At 37.0% G+C, this 27088-nt stretch overlaps 1 protein-coding gene across 4 annotated transcripts in view; it reads right to left on the minus strand.

Moving 5' to 3' along the window:
- LOC150096283 (bridging integrator 3-like) overlaps positions 1-21288 on the minus strand; it is a 185066-nt gene extending 163778 nt beyond the window's left edge. The window contains exon 1 of one of the 4 annotated variants that reach the window (XM_090409317.1): positions 21070-21288. The gene's annotated coding sequence lies outside the window, so the exon portion shown is untranslated. Of the gene's footprint in view, positions 1-20921; positions 20997-21069 lie in introns of those variants that run through there. The other 3 variants (XM_090409316.1, XM_090409312.1, XM_090409313.1) reach the window with 3 other exon arrangements.
- Between the last annotated feature and the right edge of the window lie 5800 nt (positions 21289-27088).

Genomic DNA, 27088 nt, shown 5'->3' on the forward strand with positions numbered 1-27088 from the left:
TGCAGCTTAAATATTCCAAAGCACATCACATCGATTTTTTTACTTAGGTTAAGTCCCATGTGAATATTGTAAAAAAATAAACTTTGTTTGTCTCGGTATAGTTTGTATTGGATGTTTTTGTAAATAACTCTTTTGAAGCTAACTGTATATACTGCTTTAATAAGAATATGTTAGAGTGTTAAAAACAAAGGCAATGTTTTGGGTATTACATTTAAAATTGTAAATTCTGTATGAGGAAAAGCCCTGCAATGGTGGTTATTTAAATTACAGGCAGATGATGATAGGGAACTTCTGTTGTACAATAATGTTTGCTGGCTCAGCAGAAGTCAATTTTTAGAAAGATTTCTTGTATTAATTAACGATATAAAATTTTTTCTTGATGAAAAAGGAGATATTTATCCACAATTGAGTGATAAAAGATGGTTGTTACGCTTATCATTTTTAGTAGATTTCAGTATGAAATTATGCAATTTAAATTTAGAGTTACAAGGTAGAGATAAAAATTTAATTGACATGTTAAGTTCAATAAAAAAATTTTCCAACAATACTTACTTTTATTAAAGAAAAATATAAATGACCGTGAATTCAGACATCTCCCATATTTATTAAAATTTTTTGAACAAAATCAAGAAATGCTTCGCTCTGATTTAAAAGAATTTATTCATGAAATAGAATTAGTTGAGGAAGAAATAAATTCAAGATTTAAAGATTTTAATAAAACTGAAATGATTGTATCTTTTATCAATAATCCATTTCAAGAAAACTTGAACATCACAGAAATTTCAAATAAAATTAGTGGGCTGTTTGATATAAACCAAGCTGAAGTTGAACTTGAGATAATAAACATTCAGAATAGTTTACATTTAAAATCAATAAACAATGAAGTCATTTGGAAGTATGCACATGAAAAATTCCCAATATTAACTGATATTGCGTGAAAAATTCTATCATGTTTCGGATCGACATACTTGTCAGAATACGCTTTTTCAAATATGACAATCACAAAAAAATCAATTAAGAAACCAAATTATCATTTGGGTGATTGTCTGCGATTGGCCACTTCTTCATATCAACTTGACTATGAAAATATTGCAAGGTCCAAACAATGCCAAATTTCACATTGACTTTTTTTTTTTTTTTTTTAATCAACCAGCATTTCCTGTAACTCGTGAGTTTGTAATCAGTCTGTTGTTTTTTCTAACTTTGGTTTTCCAAAATAGAGAAATAAATATTTTATTCCAATATATTTGTTTTTTTGTTGTATTAAAATAATTAAAAATGATAAATAAATTTTTAAATACACAAATAAAGCTTTTGGTTGTGTATTTTTTTTTTTTTAGTTGTTTATTTGTGCGTAATCAAATATCAGGTTGGGGGAATGTGATCTATATAAGAGAGTAGATCGCCGAATGACTTTTTATAGAAAAGTAGCTTGCGTAGTAAAAAAGGTTGAACACCACTGACCTATACCAATGGCATTGGTAATGATGGTAGTTGCTGTCTGCTATAGTTGGTGGATTAAGTGGTGGTGACAGAGATTTGTAGAGTAGATGCCTCCCTCAATGAGTTTGTCTCTGGACTACTTGGAGGTGTCACATAATAATAATAATAATAAAACTGTTGATGGCGAACCAGTAATAACAAAAACTTGACTGCATAGGACAATAGCAATACCTGTATATATGCCCCTTTAGGGTACATATCAAGAAAGGATGATAATCTTTAATTTGGAAGAATATGGTTCCCAAGTTAGTGATCAGCATTTGCCAGCCTGGTTGGCCGAGTGGTTAGCATATCCGCTCTCCAACCAAAAGGCTGTGGGTTCGAATCCCGCCGTGGGCATGGATGTTATGATTGTCTGTGAAAGTACCAGTGGTGGTAGTCGGCGGTAGATGGCACTGGTGTTAGATAATGAAGGTTGGTGGAGTAATGAGACGAAGAGTTGTAGCGTAGATGCCCTCCCTCGATGAGTCTTTGGACTCCCTGGAGGTGTGATGTAATAATAATAATAATAATAATTTGTATTAAGCAACAGAATTTTTAGACAAGTATTATCTAGCTAACGTTGAATGTTACAACCAGTCTAACAAATGACATACAAGATGCAGAGGAATTCAAATGTACAATACGTTCATTTGCAGGCACAATTCCAGAATTTGGGCATCTTTATTGCAAATGGATCTGAACCTCATCTGATACAATATATCTTTACTATATCAAATGGAGACAATTCCTGTCTAATATTTAGGCTTACGTGCTGGATTCAATTCATTATAAGATTTAATGGAATGAGTACAACACAGAGGAACGATAAAATATAAGTTTATCAGATCTTATATTTTGTCTCTGTCACAGAGGCATCATCAAGGATACGATCTCAAAATTGTATAAGTACACACAAAAAAGAACTCAAAACAATAAGTGGAAGAAATTTTAGAGTAAAGCCTAAAGTCCTATGAGGGACACCCTCTATGGGTACTGTTGGCTGGCCTTAGTTGTTGGGCAGGGAGCCTAAGGATTAAAGTTTCCAAATCTTGGGAAGTTTAACACATCCATATTATTTATGAAGATTATGCTGGGTTAGCAAATATGCTAAGAAAAGTCTTTCAAATTTATATTTGTGGCAGTGAAGCATAGTTTGTTTCATTTGATTCTGTGCAAGATATCCAAAACACAGTCAGCTAGACCAGAACTGACCACAATTATGGCAGCATATATATATTTCTTGTGTTCTTCTAAGGCAGATGTTGGCAGATATTCCAGTTTGACCATAATAAATGGGTTGCATATGAATAGATAGGGACACAAGCTTTTGGAGAAGTTGCTGTTCTCTTATTACGTGGAAGTGTTTGGACAAGGAAACTAGAATTTATAGAGTTGAGAGCAGGAAGTACAGCCTCATGTGGGGAAGAAGAAGAAGAAAAGTTTAGGTGTGAAACCATAGAATTGGCGATAACATAGAGGAAGGGACTGGGGAAGGTATTGAAGAGTCACACCTGAGAAGTGATGTTCGTAGGACATGTAGAACTAGAAATGATTTCTTGTGTTTGTTTATAATGCCAGAAGATTCAAAATAAAGGAAATGAAATTGTTGCCTTGATTGAGTTTATTCACTCCAAAATTATTGGTATAAGCAAGACATGGTTAGATGAGGATGACATCCTTTCAGGAATAGAGATGAATGGATGTGATTTTTTCATGAAAACAGACAGGGAAGAAAGGGAGGAGTACTGCTGATGGTAGCAGAGAAGTTGTGCCCATCTAAGGCAGATTTGCAAGGCACAAATAGTGCCTGTGGCAGTATTTGAGGCAGTATGATGTGAGGTGAACAGGATGAAATATTTAGTTGGGTGTTGCTAATGAGACCATGTAATACGGATGGTAATGAGAAGGAAATTAGCCTGGCTAGCAAGAAATGAGTGATCATTATGAGTGACTAATTATGGCAGTATACTATAGTGTGGTATTACCATACCATGGTAATATACCAGAATGCACAAAACATGAATGCGAGTTTGAAGGAAATGGTTGAAAATAATGTGAATGATGAGATGCTAGCGCAAAAAGAAATTGCACATTTACCCGGACTCCTTCACAGAACAAAACATGAACTCAAGCAAATGGAGAAACGATTCGCATGTGGTATGGAAGGATGGAGCATGAAAGAAAGAGTGATGGGAAAAGCATAAAAGTGCAAGAGACTAGGAGAAAAGAGGTAGTATTGTATGAGAATTCGATGATAAGGTGTAATTAATGAGAAAGTGATGAGAGCATATTTTCCAGGTGCAAAGATAAAGGATGTTAGTGATACTGTAAGTATGTAGAAGAAGAATGGAGCAAACGAGTTGATTGTATTGGCTAGCACAAATGATTTAAAATGTGATAAATAAGCAATGAGAGAACATATGAAAGAGTTGTTAGTGGAAGCGAAAATGAAGAGCAAGAAAGTAAAGACTGTGAGTCTGTTACCTCAGTATGATAGGACAAAACTGAGAAGAACCAGGATTGCAAATGGGTCAATGAGAAGATTGTGCAGGTGGAATGCTGTGCAGTTTATTGATGTATGGACTGAATTTGATGGATGAAAGGACATATATGCCTGACAGACTACATTTAAATGGATTTGGAGTTAGATGTTTGGAGAAAGTGTTGTTTAGTGACAGTGTGGTGGTGCAAAAGCAAGGAAACTACAGATATTAGGGAGGATGAAATCAAGCACGTTTCTGGCCACCCCTGTGATAAATGAGCATGGGTACATTAATGATTATGCAACACCAAATGGGATTTCACAGGTCTCCAATTTAAATGGGTTGGTAATGACATTACACAAGGGTAACTATAGGTACAGAGGGATGTTGAAATGCATGTACATAAATTCAACAAGTATCAGGAATAAGAGTGATAGTTTTTGGCATTGGTAAGCTCAATGCCAAAAATTATAGGCATCAGTGAGACCTGGTTGATACATCAATAAACAGAAAATGATATAGTTACACAGAAAGAATGTAAAGGATACTGTATTTTTATGGAAGATAGAAGGAATAGGACAGGAGGTGGGGTACTGCTGATAACAGCTGCAGAATTACAACAATCAACAAAATTACAAGTTAAAGAGGATATTAGGTTTGAGGGAGATGGTTCATTTGAGGCTGTCTGGTGTGAGATAGAGGCAATAGGACAAATTACGTTGTTAGGTGCTGCTGTAGACCAGGAGGTCCACAGGAAGATGTAGATGTCATGAATCAGCACAATGAGTGTGGGCCAAACAATTATTACAGGAGACTTTAATTACAGGGACGTGGCAGATGGGAGTGGAATTTATACAGTTGCTAAGGGATAATTACATGAAACATGTTATAGATGGGACAAGGTATCTGAAGGCGTTTGATCTGACAGTAGCATCAGAAGATGTATCAATAACCAAGGTAGACACTCTGCCTCCAAATGGGAAGAGTGACCATGCAGTCTTGCTCTGGAAAGTTGCCAAACACGTGGAGTTCTCTGTCAAGAAGGAATTTATGTAAAACTACAAGGCTAGTAATTATGAGAGACTCAAGAGTCATTTTGGAACAGTGCCATGGCTTGAGAAGCTACAAGGAAGAAATGTCAGTAGTGCATGGCAAGTGGTCAGAGATTGCTTGAGAATAGTAGTATCCAACTGTATACACAAAGTCAGTTGGAGATCCAAACCAACCATCATATACACACAAATCCTATCATACCTCTCCTTCAATCCATTCATTGTCAGGGAACTCATGACCAATTCTGGCAATCCATTCCACTCTCTGTGCAAAAAATCTGGTCAGAACACCCCCACTAATCACACTCTTGCACAACCTCCATGAATGGCCCCTAGTTCTCTGACTATTTGTTATATATTGAATAATTTCACTTACATCAATTTTATAAAACCCCTTTAATATCCTAAAAAAGTTTCTATCATATCTCCTCTTTTCTGCCTATCAACTAAATTTTGTAACGCACAAATAATCAACCTATCCTCATAGGGAGTATTCCACAGACCCATCACAATCATTTCTGAATCTTTTTGACCACCTCCTAGTCCCCCATGAAACCCAGGTGACCAAATCCGTGTGCAATAGTCAAGATGTGGCCAAACTATAGATAGCCTTATAAAGAGAGATAATAACTTCCTTACCTTTACTTGTTGGTGTTTTTCTTTTTAACATCTAAGTAATCTGTCAAGCTATTATGACCTTACATTTTGCAACATTAAATTGACAATCATTATCCTTTGCCTACAACACCAAATTATTTAAGTCATCCTGAAAGATATCTACATCACCTTTATCAACTATTGCTCTCCTCAGTTTTGCATCATCAGCAAACAACTGAATATCCCCTCTTAAATCTTAAAGAATAGTGCCCTAGGTAAAGATTGAACCTACCAAGCCATGCTACCCACTATAGAGTATCACACCAGTATCAACGCATTATTGTATTTTACCTTTCACCAACTTTTCCAATACTTTAACAGCTACTTCCAATATATTAATCGGTCTAGTTTGCTACCTCTGTCTTGGAGCCACCTTTATCCAATGGTACTATCTTATCCTCCTTCCACTCCTTTGGAACCCTGCAAGAGCTAAGACTTAGATTGAACAACTTCGTCAGAGGCAATGCCAATTCTCTTGCACATTCATGTAGTGCATGGCTGATGTGCCATCTGGTCCCACTGCTGTGTTCACATTTATATTTTTTAATATGCTGAACACCTGTTCATCTATTTCAATGTTGATATGCATCTGTATAACATCAGAGTGTAAAATCACAACCTGAATGATACACCTGTACAAAATAATCACTCAGCAACTCAGCTGTTTCTTTTGGTTCAGTCACCTTCTGCCATGAGCATTGTTTAAAGTCATCCTACCATAGTTATTTTCCTCTTACTTGCTACATAACAAAAAAAAAAAAAAAAATCTTTTTTCTTTATATTTCCTCCACAATGCATTTTTTTTTTTTTTTTTTTTTTTTTTTTTTTTTTTTTTTTTTTTTACAGCTCTTGCTTTATATTCCTACTCATCCACTTAATTCCAACTTGGTATAGCTGTTAAAGTATCTGAAAAGTTGGTGAAAGGTAAAATACAACAGCGGGTGGATAGGGATGCATACTCTATAGTGAGTAGCATGGTTTTTTAAAGGGTAGGTCAAGTCCTAGTAACTTATTCGTGACAGCAAAATTGGATAAAGGTAATGACTACACCATGATACTGCTCGACTTTGCCAATGCATTTCACAGAATACCATGTGGAAAACTATTTCAAAAACTGGAGAGGATGGGAAGGGATATGAGGCTAATAGTACGGATAGGGAGATGACTGACAGACACTAGAGTAGTATATGGTGAAGTGGAGTCTAGGTGAATGATGGTGACCAGTGGAGTACCTCAGGGTTTCGTACTAGGACCACTACTCTTTAACATTTAAGAGGGAATATTCAGTTGTTTGCTGATGATGCAAAACTGGGGAGAGCAATAGTTAATAAAGGTGACGTAGATATCCTGCAGGATGATTTAAATAAATTGGCATTGTGGTCAAAGGATAATGATTGTCAATTTAATGTTGCAAAATGTAAAGTTATGCGGGATGAAAATGTTGCATATGGTGTATCATATTGATGATATTGGTTTGCAGGATATTGACGAGGCTAGGGACTTGGGGATAATGGTGGACAAAGAGTTAAAATTCAGAGGTATATTGCAAAAGTTGGTAAAATAACTCAATGAATTACTTGAAGGATGAAAAACACACTAACAAATAAAGATAAGTTATTACCCCTCTTTATAAAGCTATGATTCAGCCACATCTTGTCTGCTGTGCACAAATATGGTCACCTGGGTTTCTTGGGGACCAGGTGGTCAAAAGATTCAGAGACAAGTGACCAAGATGGTACAGGTCTGTGAAATACTCCCTATGAGGATAGGTTAAAGTTTGTGGGTTACAAAAAGTTTTAGGCAGAAAACAGGGGACATGATAGAAACTTTTAAGATACTCAAGGGATTTTATCAAATTGATGCAAGTGAAATTATTTAATATATGACAAATAGTCAGAGAACTAAGGGCCATCTGTGGAAGTTGTGCAAAAATGCGATTAGGTCAGACCACATTTTTAGCATGGAGGGTGGTGGATGAGTGGAATGAATTGTCAGAATTGGTTACAAGTTCCCTGACAGTGAATGGATTCAAGGAGAGGTATTATAAGATTTGTGTGTATGATGGTTGATTTGAGTCTCCTGCAATGAGTCTCCAGACTCCATGGAGATGCCATAAATAATAACAATAATAATATAGACTGGAATCAAGAAAATGCATCTGGAAGCAAATGAATTTCTGGAGTTTTTGAAAGACAATGTTAGGCAGTACATAACAGGCAGTACACAAGGTTCAAGGGTATTATTGGATTTGGTCATCTCATCAGATGTTATTATAAATGAGATGTCAAATCTTCCACCAGTTGGTGAGAGTAACCATGAGGTGACCAGTCATTTGAAGACGTCTATTAGAAAGGAATATATGTGAAAATATAAGACTGGTAATTATGAAAAGCTCAGGAAACAGCTTGAAGCAAAAAATCGGAAAGAGGAACTATATGGAAAGGATATTATTATTATATCGTGACACCTCCAAGGAATCAAACGACTCATTAAGGGAGGGTACCTACTCTACAGCTCTCTGAGTCCACTACTTAATCACCCAACCATCACCCCCATTCATCATCAATGCCAACACCATCTACTCTCCACCACCAAAACTAGTATATTTTGTCTGTAAATTGTGTGTGTGTGTGTGTTCTAAAAGCCAATTTGTCTGTATGCAGGATGAAAAATTGGAGTTTCTGGGAGAAAACACCCTGCTACCTCCCCATACGAGATCAGCTAACTCACTTTCAATTGAAAAAAAAAAAAAAAAAAACATTAAGATTCCTCCTGTTACGATGAGAATCAAACTTAGGCCTTTAGGCTTATTTGTGGAGGCAATATCAGAATGTATTCCAAAGGTCAAGAGGGTAAATAGAGCTGGTGTGAAATGGATGAATCAAGAGATAAGGCATGCAATCTGAAAGAAGAAGCACAAGATGAGTAGTTATAACAACCAGTTGCATGAGAAGCACAAAGAGCAGGAAAGGAAGGTGACTTGCTTGATAAGAGTAGCAAAAGTGCTATATAAGCAGCAGTTAGCTAATGAAATTAAAAAAATCCAGAGAATTTTTTCAATATATGGCCAGTAGAAGAAAGAATGATTATGGAAAGATAGCAGTGATTGGTGAAAATGCAGGAATGATAACCGCTGCAGTGGATATAGTTGAGGTATTTAATGATCAATTTATAATGGTATTTCATTCTTGTGAACATGACATCATGCAGAACTTGAATGCAATGGGAAAGGAGAAGGAACTGGTAGTAAGCAGGAGGTATATTAGGAATTGAATAAAAGATGTAAATAAGGCTGTAGTACTTGATATTTCACCACATTTTGAGGGAATGTCCTGGACAGTTAGACAGCTTTTACATATCTTTTTAACATGAGTCTTGCACTGGCCCAAGTTCCAAAGGAGTGGAAAGAGGGTAAACCTGTTCTGATTCATAAGGGAGGTGATAAGACCAGGACTTTGAATTATAAACTAGTCTGTGTGTCCAGAATTGTGATTCAAGTGTTAGAGAGGTTAGTTAGGACCACGATTCAGAATTGATTTGAAATCAGAAAATTACTCTTTGGTGGCCAGCATGGCTTTGTTAAAGGAAGATCGTATTTTAGCAATCTGCTTACTTTTCTTAATAGACAAATGCATCGGATAAGGATACCGCATGCACAGTGGTATATTTAGATTTTGCAAAGGCCTTTTGATAAACTGCCACATGACAATCTGATAATTAAACTGGAATGGATAGGAATGAACAGTAGATTAATTTGCTGGATTGGAGATTGGCTGTCAGATAGGTATCAGTAAGTTGTCTATGGAGGAGTGATATCCCAAAAGAGGAGAGTTACTAGTCGTGCACCCCCCCCCACCAAGGGTCTGTTTTGGGTTCATTGCTATTTAATTTGTATGCAAATGATATTGTAAGAGGTCTGAATGCAGTTGTTTGCAGATGATGCAAAGTTGGTTTAGAGTTTAGAGCATATGCTGTGGTTTTGCAAGAAGACTTGAATACACTAGCTGAATGAGTAAATAAGTAGGGATGTCAATTCAATGTTGCAAAGTGTAAGGTTTTGAAATTTGGGAAACAGAGATGGGATTTAAAGTACACAATCAGTGGACATATCTTGGAAGAGGCAGAGGAGATGAGAGATCTGGGAGTGATTGTGGATGAGAACCTAAAATTTCAGGGAAATGTTGCTAAAATTGTGAGGATAACACAACAGATAACGGGAATGATGCAGAGGGGACTGACTTGTAGAAGTACGGATTTTATGGTTCTCTTATATAAAGAATTGATCAAGTCACATATGGATTACTGTGAATAGATTTAGTCACCTGGTTTTCAAAAAGATGAAGATGCACTGGAAAAGGTCCAGAGATGAGTGACTAAGGTGGTTTTTGGTCTCTGGAATGTTGAGTATGAAGACAGATTGAGAAAATGCAATTTGCAGAAATTGGTGGGTAGAAGGAGGAGAGGGGATATGATCAAGACATAAACTGTTAAGAGGTTATTACCAGATTAATGTTGGGAGAAGTTTTGAATAGAATGGATGAAGATAGGGAGAGAACAAGAGGTCAATCCCAGAAGCTGTATAAGGAGCAGGTTTTTGCATGGAGAGTGGCAAGTGATTTGAATGCATTGCTCGAGAGTGGGGTGAGCAGAGACAGTGACCATATTTAAGGCATGGTATGATAAACTGTTTGTGTAACAGTGAAACCACCCTACTTACTGGATAATGAAATGGCTTGAAAAAGTTACATATTTTTTATATAGATTATCTAACCTTTAGCAACCAAGGAATTAATAATGTGGTACCATATAGGATAGCAGCATTTTAAATATGGTATTAAGCAGAAAAATATATAAATAAATAAAAATGACCGATGGGTGATATTTAGTTTCAACTAGTGCCAAAGTGGTACATCAGAAATGAGTGCCAGTCAGCAGAAGGATATGAGTGCCAGAGTGGTGGATCAGAAATGAGTGCCAGTCAGCAGAAAAATATGAGTAGCATGGAGAAAGAAAGGCAAGTGGGACATAGCAATGAATATAACACTAGGAAGTCTAGTAGATAGCATAAAATGGTGTGGATTGGGTAGGTGAATATCAAGCAAGGGTAGCATGCTTAGAAGGGAAGAGATAGAGGATACCAAGACAAGAGGTCATACCTTCCACTTGGTTTAAGTGGGCGGTATGAAAAATGAGTAGAGAAATGTGATGGGAGACATATTAGGAAACTTGGAAGGCTAATTGATGGGAGATGAACAAGAGAAAAGGTGTGAGAGAGTGTTATGGGAATGGTAGAAGGGGGGGAGAAGAATGGGTGAACCCAGGAAGGAGAGGAATTTGAGAGAGTGCAGGGGCAAAGGATGGAGAGAACAAACAGGGAAAGTATTAGAAGAGAGAGAGAGAGAGAGAGATGCAGGTAGGCAAGGAATGAATGAATGGATCAGGGGGAGATGTGATGTATGGAGATTCAATGATTCATGGTGTACAAAATAAAATGCTTGCCTGGAAGAAAGGAATAATAGCATGACTATGGCAATTACGCAAGGTAAAAATGTGGATGAGATGATAGTGATGGTGGGTATGAGAGGTAATATGAATTAGATGGCTAGAGATCTGAGGTTAGTGTGAGAAAGAAGATAGTGAGCATGTTGTCCAGATATGATAATGTAGAGTTCAAGAGAAGAGCAGCAACCATGAATGATATGTTGATAAGCAGCATGGATTACATGTATGCCTAGAGTGTATGCAATAATAAAAGAGAACTGTATGTGACAGATGTACTGCATTTATCAGGAAAGATTACTGTTCTCTGAGAAAGTGATGCTGGGGCAGGAAAACATTGACAGAGACCATCCCTGCCAGGTGGCAGGGATAGCCTCTTATAGGAATAGTCACTGGGGGAGAGTGGAAAATGTTTAGTACATCACAGAGTCAAATGGAGTCTGGGGAATAACGGTACATATATGAACTGTGATAATGCGTTGATTCTTCTCTATACAAATGGCTAAAGTGTCAGGAATAAAGGGTATGAATTGTGGCATTAATGGCCTCAGCCTGTCCAAAGATTGTTGAAATCAGTGAAACAAGTTCACAGAAGACAATATCCCAATATATACAGAGGTATAGCATATTTCAGCAGGATTGGAAAGATAGTGTTACCAGCTCTGTCCTCACAGAATTTGGAGGAAAATAAAGATTTTCAGATCATGATACTAAATATAATGTTATTATGAATCAACTCTATGTCCTTCATTTTAAACTTTCCTAGAAGTGAGGTTATCCCTGATTCTCCAAAAGATGTGCCAAGACTGTACAAATGAAGAATCAAGCATACCATAACTGGCTATTCATCAAGAACTCTGCCTTCTCTCACCCTTTACTCCAAAACCTGAAATATCTGCAAGAAAATCATCAATGCATCAAAAACCAATTTCTAAAAGCAGGAAACTTGCATCATGCCCAAATGACAGTCATGCATTCTGGTCTCTGTCCAAAGCAGTTAGCCACAAAATTTATCCAACACTGCTCCTGCACAGATTGGTCTATATCATCACCTGCAGAGTCAATCTCATGGCATCATACTATTCCTCATATGCCTGCATGGATGATTTTGATAAATGTTACTGACCATTCTGAATACCCAAATCCAGAAGTGATCAGAAAAATCCTATCCAAATTAGATATGAAAAAAGTCCCCTGGTCATGACAGCATTCCTCCAATTGTCCTGAATATTTGTGATCCAGAGCCGACTCCTATTCTATGTCACCTCTTTATGCTCTCTTACTCCATCAGCAACTACCCTACACCATGAAATTTATCCCATGTCCAATCTATTCTCAAGAAGGGTAACAGATTTTCACCATCAAACTATCACCTGATCTCTCTCACCTCAGTCCTCTCTAAAGTAATAGAGAGACCATCAACAGCCAACTTATATGCCATCTATTAAAGATGCTAAGAAATCATATTTTTGGTTTAATCTTTTATCCAAGTGTAAGCAAACAAAGTCTGCATGTGAAGTAACTTCATGACTGAGCAACTTGTATATAGTGGCTAATGACTTCACATCGCTTGCCTTAGTATCCCTTAATGCAAAGCACATATCCTTACAAACATGTATTTTGTTATGCATTATGGAAAAGGTCATTGCCTAGACCGGTTTCAACCTTTATCGAGATCTCATCAGTGGGAACCAGACCCACTGATTTATCAGAGTTAATTGAATTATCAGAGATCCCTCTTTACATCCTAGGCCACTAGCAAATGCCCATAAAGGGTGCACCACCTAGATAGGACATTAGTTTCACTCACTTGTTTTACTCATCATTGTATTGTATTTATGTGTGTGTTGTTACAAAAAGTTATTTGTAATCCCTAAAGATGTCTCTGTGACTGAAACAAAATATGGAAGCATTAAAATTAGTTTTAATCCTTTCTCAGTGCTGATAATATTACATTAAACCTCGAACATGAATTTGGTGAATCACAAGAGGTTGCACTAGATATCTCCAAGGCTTTCCCCATCAGGTCTGGCACACATGCCTTTTAAATAAGTTTCCATCATTTTGTCTGTACTATGACTTCTGCAACTGCATCGCTAGTTTTCTCACTGGATGCACATTGTGTGTGATGATTTCCTATCTTCTAACTATGCAACTAATGCTGGGATTCCACAAGATCTACTCTCTCACCTACCTTGTTTCTTCTATATATCAATTACCTACTCCAGTTGGCCACAAATCCAATACACAGTTCTGCTGACTACATTACACTACATTCCTCCTCCTCACTTGACAAACCTTGCACTAAACAAACCACCACAACTCAAAGAGCAACAACCTCTACAAATCTAAATTCTGATCTCCAAACCATTATTCAATGGGACTTGGATAACCTTGTCAATTTCAATGCCTGCAAAACACAGTTCTGCTTTATTTCCCACAAAAAAAAAAACATGTTATTCCAGCCTTACCTTTGACAACATTCAAATCTCTAGGCAAGATGAGATCTCTCTCCTTCAGATTACCTTGACATCAAGACTCTCTTGGGATAAATGCATTGCAACCATTACCTCCTCAGCACCCAAAAAAAATTAGGATTCCTCTTTTGTTCAAGGCCCTTTTACCTGTGAAGAGCTATTAAACCTGTACAAATCACATATCTGCCCATCCAACAAGTACTGCTTGCACATCTGGTGAGGTGCCCCTAAGAGCTCCCTAAAATTATTCGGCTCAGTACAGAAGAGAGCAGTTAGAAGAATTAATGGCTGATCTCATACCAACTTCACTCCAACAATTCTCGTGCAGTATCTAGTATCTACTGCATGCATCTTCTATAAATATTTCATGGTAAATGTTCATCAGAACTATCATCAACATCCCCCCCTCTCAAATTCACTGAAACACATGCAACTACCACCCAGCATCCCTTCACAGTCTAATTCCATACTCAGAATAAGTTTTGCTTCCTCCTCCTTCATTCCTACTGCTTTTGTATTGTGGAACAGCCTTCACACCCATGTGTTTCCCAAGAGATACAATGCACAACAGACCTTCAAATCAAATGTGAACAAGATCCTTGTTTCCCAATTCTCTTCCCATACACAGTGATAACATGCTATAGGTTGACCAACTAACCTCACATGTATGGGTCCAACATAAAAAAAAAAAAAAAAAAAAGGGAAAAAAACTAACCCAGAAGGTGGAGAGCAGGAAATATTTAGGCAGTTAAGCCTACAAGTACAGAACAAGAGATCGTTATGGGAGATTTTAACAATAGCAGTATAAACTAGGAAGAGGAAATAGCATATAGCAGCAAAGGAATAGAATTTCTGGAATTGTTGAGGGTCAAATATCTTAGGCAGCATGTAACAGAGGAACACTAGGTTCACAAATTTTGAATTGTGTCCTGACATCAGAGGATCAGACTGCAGCTGAGATGTCATCCTTGCCCCCAATGACAAGAGTGACCATGCTGTCTTGACTTGAAAGATAAATAGACATACAGAAGTATCAAGAAATTATAAACAGCTGATTATAATAATCTCAGAAATCAGTTTGGGGCAGTTCCATGGATGCAAGAATTGAAAGGCAGAGATATCATCGGCAGTTCGTTGGAACTAGTGATGAAATATTTATTAGCTGCAATGATAAGTTATATACCTCTAGCAAAAAGGATAACATGTTTTGGTCAAAAGTACATGAAATAAAAGAGAGAACTGAGGTGAGAGAGAGATTGGGTGATAGTTTGGTGGTGTGAGGATCTGTCACCCTTCTTAGGAATAGATTGGAATCAAATAGGAAATGCACATGAAAAAAGAGGTTATGGGGAGGTGGAAGTATAAATAGGAGGGATAGAGAGGATTAGGTGTATGATCAATATAACTCAGGTGAGAAAAGTGACTAAAATAGTAAGGAAGACAAAACTGGAATATAAAAGTACATTTCCGCAATATAAGGAAAGTCCTAAGGTGGAGTAATATCTGCAGATGAATCACTGTTAGATGAAAATGGGGATTGAGTGAGATGACATAGTGGTTAATGATCACTTTATTGAAGCATTTCATCATGGAAAATTTTATTATTAGATAGATTTTATTACTAGAGTGGATGAGAAGGTTCAAGGTTTAGAATGTGTTTTGCATGAGGAGAATGTATTTCAAATATCACACTTAGACCTATTGTTCTCAAGTTTGGTCTCTGGGATTTGAAGGGGATAAATTAACTGTGGAAAAGGGTACAGAGGCAGATAACAAAGATGGTTTCAGGACTGTACAATGTCAGTTACAAGGATTGACTGAGGGAATGTGACTGCAGAGTTTGGTGGATAGAAGGAGAGGGAATGTGATCGAGATGTTTAAACTGTTGAGAGGCAGTTATAGGGTAGCTATTGAGGAGTTCTTTCGCTTGGTGGAATGGCAGGGAGGATAGATGACAAGGGGACATTCCTGGAAGTTACGAAAGGAAGCTGTGAGCAAGAGGATGAGGAGTGGTTTCTTTACATGGAGGGTGGTTGAACCGTGGAATGCATTGTCTGAGCGAGTGGTTAGAGCAAGAAATGTCAACGAGTTCAAGGAGTGGTATGATAGACTTTGTTTCCTAAGAAGGACCTCCCAGTTCCAAGTTCCATTGTCTTATTGAAATCCAGTATACTTAGTATTTATTATTATTATTATTATTATTCAGGCCTCCATGGAGTATAAAGAATTTCAATAAGGCAATGGAACTGAATGGGATTTCATCATGCTTTAAGAAAATGTGTTAAGGAACTAACAGCATTGACCTGGCTTATCGATGAAAGTATACCTATGAAAAAGGTGCTCAAGGAGTGGAAGGGGCATAAGGGCAGTGAAAGAATGGATGATTCAAACTACAGACCAGTTAAGGTGAAGAAATTTGTGAGAGATTGTATGCAAAACTGCAAAGATGAGGATAATGTTATCTTTAACATAAAGGATTAAACAAGAATATTGTGTAATAGATTTTGGTGGCAAGTTTAATTTAATTTATAACCAAATGGAAGAAAAAAAAAAAAAAAAAAAAAAAAAAAAAAAAAACATTCTACAGTTATCTTTCAGGTGAAGGGCATGGGTTTGTTAAAGAGCATTTGTGTTTCAGATTATCATGATACCACATGATAAGCTGATATTTAAGTAGCAGTATATGGATTTTGATAACAGAGTGAATTGGAGTAGAAACTAATTGTCAGATAAATACCAGATAGTTGTATACAAGGAAACAAGTCAAGAAAGCAGATCATAAGTGGGTTCCACAGAACTATTACTGCAATTTCTACTGTTTAACCTTATATCAGTGACAATGCATGGGTATATTCAGCCATTTGCAGATTATGTGAAGTTGCCCCTTCAGGACAATTTGAATTGGCTAGGTGGGTGAATGATTGGGGATATCAGTTTAATGCAACAAAATGTAAGGCTTGAAATTGGCTGTCCATCGATGAAAATTTGCATATTCTGCTGGTGAAACTATACTACAGGAGAGGGAGGAGGCATTTAGTTCATGAATGCTACTTACCTCCAAAAAAGGACAAAAGAACAAAGCCATATGACACAGCTAATGTAAATAACATACACAGGTATCATATGATTTGCATCACTATCACTGAAGGAATGATGTTACTGACTGTAGTCATTATACTTATGCAAGTGTTTGTTTATTTGTATTGTTAATGAAATGGTTCTTTGAAAATTTTGAGCACAAGTTTATATATATATATATTTTATATATATATAAATATATAAAATTATATATATTATATATATAAAATTATTTTATATATATACAGGGTGTTCGGGATAAATTTGACATATTTATAATTAATTATATTTTTCCGTAAGTTACATGTATTAACACACACTTCTCTTCATTTAAAAGTTTGGACCCTTCTTCATTCATATACAAGATGTCAGAAAGGATGGATAGCTGGAACCCACCTGAATCATGGAAGAGAATAACTTGTATCATGATGATTCGTGCCCGCCATCAAAATAAGGATATTACGACTGCTGCCCAATGCTCCCTGAATACAGTAAAAACAATCAGGCATGAACTAGAGACTTGCAATGGTGACTACGAGGATGTAGCAAGAAGAAAGATCCCTAGCAGACGATCTGATTGCGTTCGTACAGCAGAATTCCTCGCAAATCTGCAGGAACAGGTGTTGAAGAACCCTGGCATTGGAATTCGGGCTTTGTTCGTGGAGTTGCTAACTGTAGTCAAGCCCTGGATAACAAGGGTAGCCAATGGTAGGCCGTATGTATGGCAGCAGGATTCGGCCCCTTGCCACACCTCTGGGAAAAGTCAAAAATGGTTGTCTGAAAATTTCTACGACTTCACCAGTCCAAATGTTTGGCCTCCAAACTCCCCAGACCTTAACCCCATGGATTATTTTGTATGGGGCGCAGTTGAAAAAGACACCAATCGCACTTCCAGTAATACAAAAGCCCAGTTAATGGATAAAATTAAAACAGTTTTTGCGGCCCTTCCCAGGGAGACTGTAGCATCAGCTTGTTCGAGGTTCCGAAGCAGAATTGAAGCTGTGATCGATGCTAATGGTGGTTATTTTGAGTAAATCTTGTTGATAGTATTGTAATTAACTCTGCCTGTAATGTTTTTTTGTCAATTCATTAAATTTAATAGATACAAAGAAGATTTTCTTTTTCCTTACGAAACTGTCAAATTTATCCCGAACACCCTGTATATAAAACTTTATATATTTATATATATATATATATATATATATTTATATATATATATATATATATATATATATATATAAAGTATTTTACCTTGGGTATAATATATGTTAAAGATGCCATGCTATTTTAAACCTGGTTTTACTCCATTTCCCAAGTAAGCAAACAGACAAATAAGTCAAGTTTGCGCCTGCATGTAGTGCAAGTCTAGGTGACCCACAAAGCAGTGCAAGTCTAGGCAACTCGTGGTAAAGGTGGAATAAGCTCCGATCACGATTCTTAATATTTACCCTTAATGCAAAGCCCATCTCCTTGAAAAGCTGTATGATGCTATGCATTAAAGGCAAGGGGCCACTACCCAGACCAGTTTCGACCTTTATTGAGATCTCATCAATGGGAGCCAGGCTTAGAAATACCAAGATTTAAATAATACAGAGCTTATAAGTATTTTAACCGGTCTGGGTAGTGGCCCCTTGCCTTTAATGCATAGCATCATACATCTCCTCAAGGAGATGGGCTTTGCATTAAGGATAAATATTAAGAATAGCGATCAGAGCTTATTCCACCTTTACCACGAGTTGCACTACTTGCGTGTCAACTAGACTTGCACTACATGCAGGCGCAAACTTGACTTATTTGTCTGTTTGCTTACTTGGGAAATGGAGTAACACCAGGTTTAAAATAGCTTGGCATCTTTAACACACACACACACACACATATATATATATATATATAAAATCCTGCTTTTTGGTACTAGTGTTTCTGGTATATTGCATTTCTCATAGTGATGCATGTTTTCATGTCTGAAATAGTGACATATTGATGTCAGCAACTTCTGTGCTGACATCAATACAGATATTAGATACAAAACAGCCAGTTTTGTATCTAAAAAGGGTGATATGTTGATATTACTACTTTTAAAGATTGTTAACTTTCAACAGCCACAGGACAGAGGTGTTTGGAAGCTTATTTTTAGTTATTACATGCATTTCTGATATTGGCTTTTTAATACTGCTATGTGTTTTTATTTCCAAAATGGTAATGTTGATTTCACCAACATAAAGATCAGATTAGTTTCGCAGAGTTACAGGCCAGAGTTGTTTGATAGTATACTGTTTATTCCTGGTAACAGTGTCTGTGGTAATATTTTTATTAGATATGTTTTTGTATTATTATGACATGTTTAGCATTTTTTATCTGTTATTTTTATTTTGTTATGTTAGCAATTTTATTTTTCTGTTGTTTCCAGTAATAAATTACATGCAAGTGATAGTTAAAAAACTTATTTATCCATTTCAATATATGCAAGAACCAAGATTGTTATAATAAATTTAGTTTAATTCTTTATCCAAGTGTGAGCAAACAGCGTTTGCACCTGAAAATATCTTCAGGACTGGGGTAAGGTAGTACAACACCAGGAAACTCGTAGCAAAGGTGGCGCAAGCTAACATCACTCCTATCTCAGTATCTCCCATAATGCAAAACATGAGATAGGAGTGATGTTAGCTTGCTCTACCTTTGCAACGAGTTTTCCCGGTGTTGTACTACCTTACCTCAGTCCTGAAGATATTTTCAGGCGCAAACGTTGTTTGCTCACACTTGGATAAAGGATTAAACTAAATTTATTATAGTCTAACCAAGTGAAAAATAAACTTTCAACAAGATTGTTATGTTGCATTCTGTACAATATTTTTTTTCTTTCACTTATGACTGTTAATGATAATAGCACTAATGGTGTTTCTTCACTTGCTGGTGCTCATTTTTGTCTTCTTTCTGTTAAAGTTTAAATTCCTCTCAATGTCTATGAGATTGCAAATATTTCTTCAGTTCCATTCACTTCACTTCCTTTTACTTTGGCTATTACTATTGATGTTTGAGCTCTGAATTCCTTGTTTTCTGAATATCAGAAAACAAATAATGAATTTTCTGGTTAGTCACACTGCATTAGTTGTGGTTTCTTAGTGTGATATTATGACTAATATTTGCTTTATGTTATTATAATAAAGTTACTCCATAAAGTCCATAGCTTATCGAGGGAGGATGTAAACAGTATGCCAAGCACTATCCAATATTCATGCAATATCTATCATACTTTGAATTCATTCACTGACATGGCACCCACAACATTCTCTGACAACTTATTCAGGATTGATCCCTTAACTCTCCCCCATCAAGCATGTAAAAACTTTTGAGTAATTTGTATATCTCGATCATATCACTCCATTCACACCTATAAGCTAATTCTGTAATCCATAAATCTTTAACCTATTCTCATAAGGTGCAGTCCATAGATATAACATGTTGAAAGTTTATTTTTCACTTGGTTAGAGTATAATAAAATTAGTTTAATCCTTTATCCAAGTGTGAGCAAACAAATTTTGTGCCTGAAAGTATCTTCAGGACTGGGGTAAGGTGGTACAACACTTTGTTTACTCACACTTGGATAAAGGATTAAACTAATTTTATTATAGATATAACATCTTGGCGACTTGTTCCTGGATGCTCATTCTCAAGAAAACCCAGGTGACTGGATCTATGCATAGCAGTCTAGATAGGGTCTTATAAAGAGGTATAATAACCTGTTATCTCTGCTCTTCTGAGTGTTCTTCAGTAACCAAGTAATCCAGTGAACTGTTTTAGCCACTTTTGCAATATCCTTCTAAACAACTCCCTCTCCACCAGAACTCCCAATGTTGCCTATGTTGTTTGTATTACTGTTATGTGCTTTGTAAATATTTATTACGTGGTGTTTTATTTAATCACTTATTATTATTTTTTGTTTTCAAGCTTGGTATTGTTTTGTGATATCCACAGCCCATAGTCAAGATACCCACAGGGACATCAACCACGTGGCATGAATACATCACGTGGTTTTGTTTTCTCTGCCGGGGGGGGGGGGGGGGCTGTCCTTCACTAGCAACTTTTTTGCTGACCACAATCCGATCATCCTTTGCTTTATATACATGGGTATCTATGGGCGGTTTTTGATTCCTTTGGAAAATTACAAAATTGCATGACACACAATCCCTTACCTTTGGAATGACATAGCGCAACCGACTGGAAATCCGGAGAATTCTTAGTTCTTGAATTAATCAATTTTTTAGACGTACTCCTTCCTTTCCAACAGTACCAACAGACTTTCTTACTTTCCAAATGAAACAAAATAATTTTTTTACTTACCTTAACACAATAGCTAACGCACCTACCGTAGTCTAAGACTTAACACAAGCTCACTTAACACATTGCTCACTGAAAGCAGTGGCAGTAAGTATTCACATACAACGCAACCATCATCCAGCTGTTCATTGATTTTGTAAACGAAACGAAATTTAGGTTTCCTAGACAATTATCTATTCTATCTACGTTTCCAACCATTTAATCATTATAAAAATTATCTGTAATTGCATTAAATAAATCCTCTAACACCTTTTCATTTGTAGCAATGCCATTAAATAATTAATTTATATGAAAAATAAATAAATCAGAATTCTGACAACTTTCATTCTCTTAAGGGGTGCAGCGCTTTGGCGCGTAACTAACTTTAAAAACTGGAGGAGGGGAAGGCAATTCCGAATAATTCCCTTAGCCAATCAAATCATAGCTAGCTAGCTCAAGACAATCAGTAATCATATTAATCATAGTAATCGATTCTCGTCCCGACGGGGGGAATCTTTGTCTGGACGATATCAATCGAAGGTGAGTTAGCCGATCTCATACGGAGGTAGCAGGGTTTTTTCTCCAGGAAACTCGGGTTTTTCATCCCGCATATAGACAAATCGGCCCTTCAGAACACACGCAATTTACAGACAAAAAATACTAGTTGTGGTAGTGGTGAAGGTGGGCGGTAGATGGCGTTGATGGAGATGATTCGTAGTGGAGGTTGGGGGAAGTGGTTGAGGCAGTTGTAGGTGTCCTCCCGCGATGAGTCTTCGGACTCCTTGGAGGTGTCCCGAATAATAATAATAATAATAATAATCAGTATTCGACCATCCTTTGCTTTAAATACATGTAGTGTTCCTGCGTGAATTATTTGTCCTAGATTGCTTTTCTGGTTGATAAACCTTTATCGACATAACAGTTTCTTATTTTTTATTATTATTACTTACGACATCTCTGGAGACCCAAATCAACCATCATACACACAAATCCTATCATACCTCTCCTTGAATCCATTCACCGTCATGGAACTGTCAACCAATTCTCGCAATCCTTCACCACTCTCAACGCAAAAACTCTGGTCCACCCCCCCCCCTACTAACGACATTCTTCACAACTTCTATGGATGCCCCCTAGTTCTCTGCCTATTTGTCATATATTGAATAATTTCACTTGTATCAATTTCATGAAACCCCTTTCATATCTATAAAGTTTCTATCACTTCCCCTATCAACTAACCTTCAACCTATCCTCGTACAGAGTATTCCACAGACCTGTAACCATCTTGGACACTTGTATCTGAATCTTTTCGACCCTTTCTGGTCCCCAAGAAACCCATGTGACCAAATCTGTGCACAGCAGCCAAAATGTGGCCAAATCATTGCCTTATAAAGAGGGACAATTAACTTCATTATCTTTAAGTAACTCTTTTTCCACCATTATCCCGAAGTCCCTAGCCTCATCAATTTCCTACAAGCAAATACCATTAATATGATACACCATATGCAACCCTTGCCCGAAGTGCAGAATCTTGCATTTTGCAACATTAAATTAATAATCATTATGTCAAGAGAAAAATACAGGAATGGATTGATGAAAATGAGATACTGTACAGGGGACAGCATGGCTTCATGAAGGGTAGATCATGCCTCAGTAACTTGCTCGAGTTTTATAACAAGGTGACTGAACTGGATAAGGGAAATGGGTCTACAGTGATACTGCTGGACCTGGCTAAGGCATTTGACCGGATACCACATGGAATTCTAATCCGTAAACTACAACATATGGGAATGGATATAGGGTTGGTGAGATGGATAGGTGGGTGGTTGATGGAGAGATATCAGAGAGTAGTTTATTCAGGTGTAAAGTCCAAAAGACGGCCTGTGACTAGTGTGCTGCACGGTTCTGTTCTTGGACCACTGCTGTTTAATTTGTTCATTAACGATATAGGGAAGGATCTAAGAGGAACAGTTCATTTGTTCGCTGATGATGCAAAGTTAGGTAGGGCAATAGTGAATGCAGACGATGTCAAAATCTTGCAGGAAGACTTGGATAGATTGGATTTCTAGGCTAAGGAGAATGGGTGTCAGTTTAATGTGACAAAATGTAAGGTTATGCATTTTGGGGTGAAAAGATTAGCAGCAGTATACCACATTGGTGGAACTGTACTCTAGGAGATTGATGAGGCCAGGGACTTGGGAGTGTTGGTGGATAGGGAGATGAAGTTTAGGGAACACATTGCAAAAGTGGCTAAATCAGCTCATCAAATCACTTGGTTGCTGAAAAATACTTTGACGAGCGGAGACAAGCAAGTCTGTACCTCTGTACCGAGCCTTGATAAGACCTCATCTCGACTACTGTGCCCAGATTTAGTCACCTAGGTTCCTTCTTGATGGGGAGGAGGTGGAGAGGATCCAGAGGCGACTGACTAAGATGATAACAGGTCTATGGAATGAACCGTATGAGAACAGGTTGAAGATTTGTGGGTTGCAGAAATTAGTTGATAGGTGGAAAAGGGGAGATATGATTGAGACATTCAAATTGCTAAAGGGTTTCTATAGGATTAATTCAGTGGATATTTTTGAGATCAGGACTGGTGGTAGGAGAACAAGGGAACACCCATGGAAGCTGGGCAAGAGTGTGGTTAGAAGGGGTGTTAGAGCTGGGATCTTTACTTTTAGAGTGGTAAATGAGTGGAATAAGCTGCCAGAGTCTGTTGTGGGTGCTATGACGGTGAGTGAATTCAAGGCAAAGTATGATAGATACTGTGAGAATGTCGTACAGTTGTGAACATAATGTTTAGGGCCTCCCTCGATGAGTGTAAGGACTCCCTGGAGTCGCCCGTAATAATAATAATAATAATAAAAATTATCTTTTGCCCACAATGCCAACTTATTTAAATCATCCTGCAGGACAGTAGTGCACGCAGGGGGGGGGGAGATCCTTGTCCCCAAAGAAAATGAAAAAGAAACATTAGAAAATATTCCAAAAATCTTTTCCTAATTAATAAAATTCGTTTTTTTTTATTTATGTTGTGTCGTGTCTTCTGTTTCTATACTTCTTATGAATTAGCGATCATTGCAGATGTTCAGTCATAGGTCGTATTCGATGCATAGTGTATATTCTCAAATCATCTAATCAACTCGGCTCCCCCCCCCCCCCAAAAAAAAGGTCAAACCCAGAGTGCTCTACTGCTGCAGGATATCTACATCACCTTTCCCCCAGTTTTGCATCATCAGCAAACAACTTAATACCTCTTAAATCTTTCCCTATGTCATTGATATACAAATTAAAGAGGAATGGCCTTAGTACTGAACCCTGAGGTGCTCCACTAGTCACAATCATTCTCGTACATATACAAGGAATGGAGGAGGGAAGATTATCAAAAGAAGTAACAAATTATAAACCGAAGAGAAAAAGAGGTAAAAGAAGAAGATCTATAAAGAGAATAAAATATAGTCCTTCGGATGTCGAAACAGGCTTTTAGCCTATATCCTGAAAAAAGAAGTATCTGGGTAAGTGCAGCAGTTGTCTACCGCTATCTCCCCTGGATACTAACCATAACATTTCAAATTACTGTTTAAAATAATGTGTTCTACGGTCGATTTTCTTGAGTTGTAGGATTAAAAAACCTGATATTCCGAGGAGGAAAATAATATTTTATTCAATTAAAGTGTATTTAATTATAAAAATAATTTATAATTAAAACGAATTTATAAACCCTGTAATACCTTATATATACAGGGTGTTCGGGATAAATTTGACAGTTTCGTAAGGAAAAAGAAAATCTTCTTTGTATCTATTAAATTTAATGAATTGACAAAAAAACATTACAGGCAGAGTTAATTACAATACTATCAACAAGATTTACTCAAAATAACCACCATTAGCATCGATCACAGCTTCAATTCTGCTTCGGAACCTCGAACAAGCCGATGCTACAGTCTCCCTGGGAAGGGCCGCAAAAACTGTTTTAATTTTATCCATTAACTGGGCTTTTGTATTACTGGAAGTGCGATTGGTGTCTTTTTCAACTGCGCCCCATACAAAATAATCCATGGGGTTAAGGTCTGGGGAGTTTGGAGGCCAAACATTTGGACTGGTGAAGTCGTAGAAATTTTCAGACAACCATTTTTGACTTTTCCCAGAGGTGTGGCAAGGGGCCGAATCCTGCTGCCATACATACGGCCTACCATTGGCTACCCTTGTTATCCAGGGCTTGACTACAGTTAGCAACTCCACGAACAAAGCCCGAATTCCAATGCCAGGGTTCTTCAACACCTGTTCCTGCAGATTTGCGAGGTATTCTGCTGTACGAACGCAATCAGATCGTCTGCTAGGGATCTTTCTTCTTGCTACATCCTCGTAGTCACCATTGCAAGTCTCTAGTTCATGCCTGATTGTTTTTACTGTATTCAGGGAGCATTGGGCAGCAGTCGTAATATCCTTATTTTGATGGCGGGCACGAATCATCATGATACAAGTTATTCTCTTCCATGATTCAGGTGGGTTCCAGCTATCCATCCTTTCTGACATCTTGTATATGAATGAAGAAGGGTCCAAACTTTTAAATGAAGAGAAGTGTGTGTTAATACATGTAACTTACGGAAAAATATAATTAATTATAAATATGTCAAATTTATCCCGAACACCCTGTATATATATATATATATGATGACAGAATGATCATTGACTCGGTTAACATACATAGTTTTATGAAAATTATTGAATGACTAGAACCGAGATTTAATTAAAAAGGTTTTAATATAAACACACTACTAGTTTCGGCCTGTAACAGCCTTCTTCAGGTGACATTATAAAAGAAAAAATACTAAACATTGAGGGTTAAAAGACTATGAACATCATAGACAGTCTTTATACATAATTAGCATTAAAACGTTGTAGTTGTATTTGAAGCTGTTCTTTCATTTGTTGCATTGTTGGGAGAGTGCGTGCTTGCTGCATCACGTGAACGCCAGTACATGATTACAGCTGAATGACTATCCGGGAGGTTGTAGCTTAAGTTGTTATTTAGATGAACAGGATTGAAGATGATTTCTCTCAATTCCACAATTTTTCTCTCTATTTCGTCACTGCAACGGAAGATGTTTGTAGATTTTTCCCAGCAGACTTTGTGACTTTGGTTATTATCATTAGGATTAGCCGAGAAGAGGATATGACTTGATAATGCACTTGCTCGCTGTCTCTTGTAAGTAATGTCTCTCATGTGTTCTTCCATACGCATTTCGACAGATTTGTCTGTCTGCCCGAAATAAGGAATATTGCAGTCACATAATATTTTATATACGCCAGGGTATTTGAGTTGATGATGACAAGGTTTTGGGTGGCTAATTAAGGAACGGATCTTTGGAAGTGGAGTGAACAAGGTTCTGATATTGTATTTTTTTAGAACTTTTGCTAATTTATGTGAAACAGTACTTATGTAAGGAATTGATATATTGCTTTTGAATCTATTTGTTTCTTCTGAGTGATGTCTGGGAGGATTAAGAAGGAATTTGTTAATGATTTTCTTGGAATATCCATTAACTTCGAAAGAAGTTTTCAGATGGTTTATTTCTGTAAGCAGTTCATTTGGATCATCAAGAAGAGAACGGGCTCTATGTCCCAAGGTGGAAATTATTCCAAGCTTATGAGGAGGGAAATGATGAGATTGACTGTGCAGATATCTGTTGGTATGTGTGGGTTTTCTATATATCGATATTTTTAGTTTACCAGCAGAAGAGCGAGTCAGTTTGACATCAAGAAAAGGCAAGGAATTATCCGTTTCAAGCTCAGCAGTAAACTTAATACTTTGATGTCGGCTATTGAGATGTTCGAGGAAAACCATAAGGGATTCATATCCATGGCTCCAAACAATGAAGACATCATCCACATAACGTTTCCAAACTTTAGGTGTTAAAATAAAGGAAGAGATAGCCTTAGTTTCAAAATCTTCTAAGTAAATATTTACAAGAACAGGAGATAAAGGATTACCCATAGCCAGTCCATGATTTTGTTTGTAAATATTATCTATTTACAAACT

This window comes from Typopeltis vanoorti, chromosome 19 (assembly GCF_054136105.1).
Source record: "Typopeltis vanoorti isolate ZY-2024b chromosome 19, IOZ_Tvanoo_1.0, whole genome shotgun sequence".
Classification (NCBI taxonomy): Eukaryota; Metazoa; Arthropoda; class Arachnida; order Uropygi; family Thelyphonidae; genus Typopeltis; species Typopeltis vanoorti.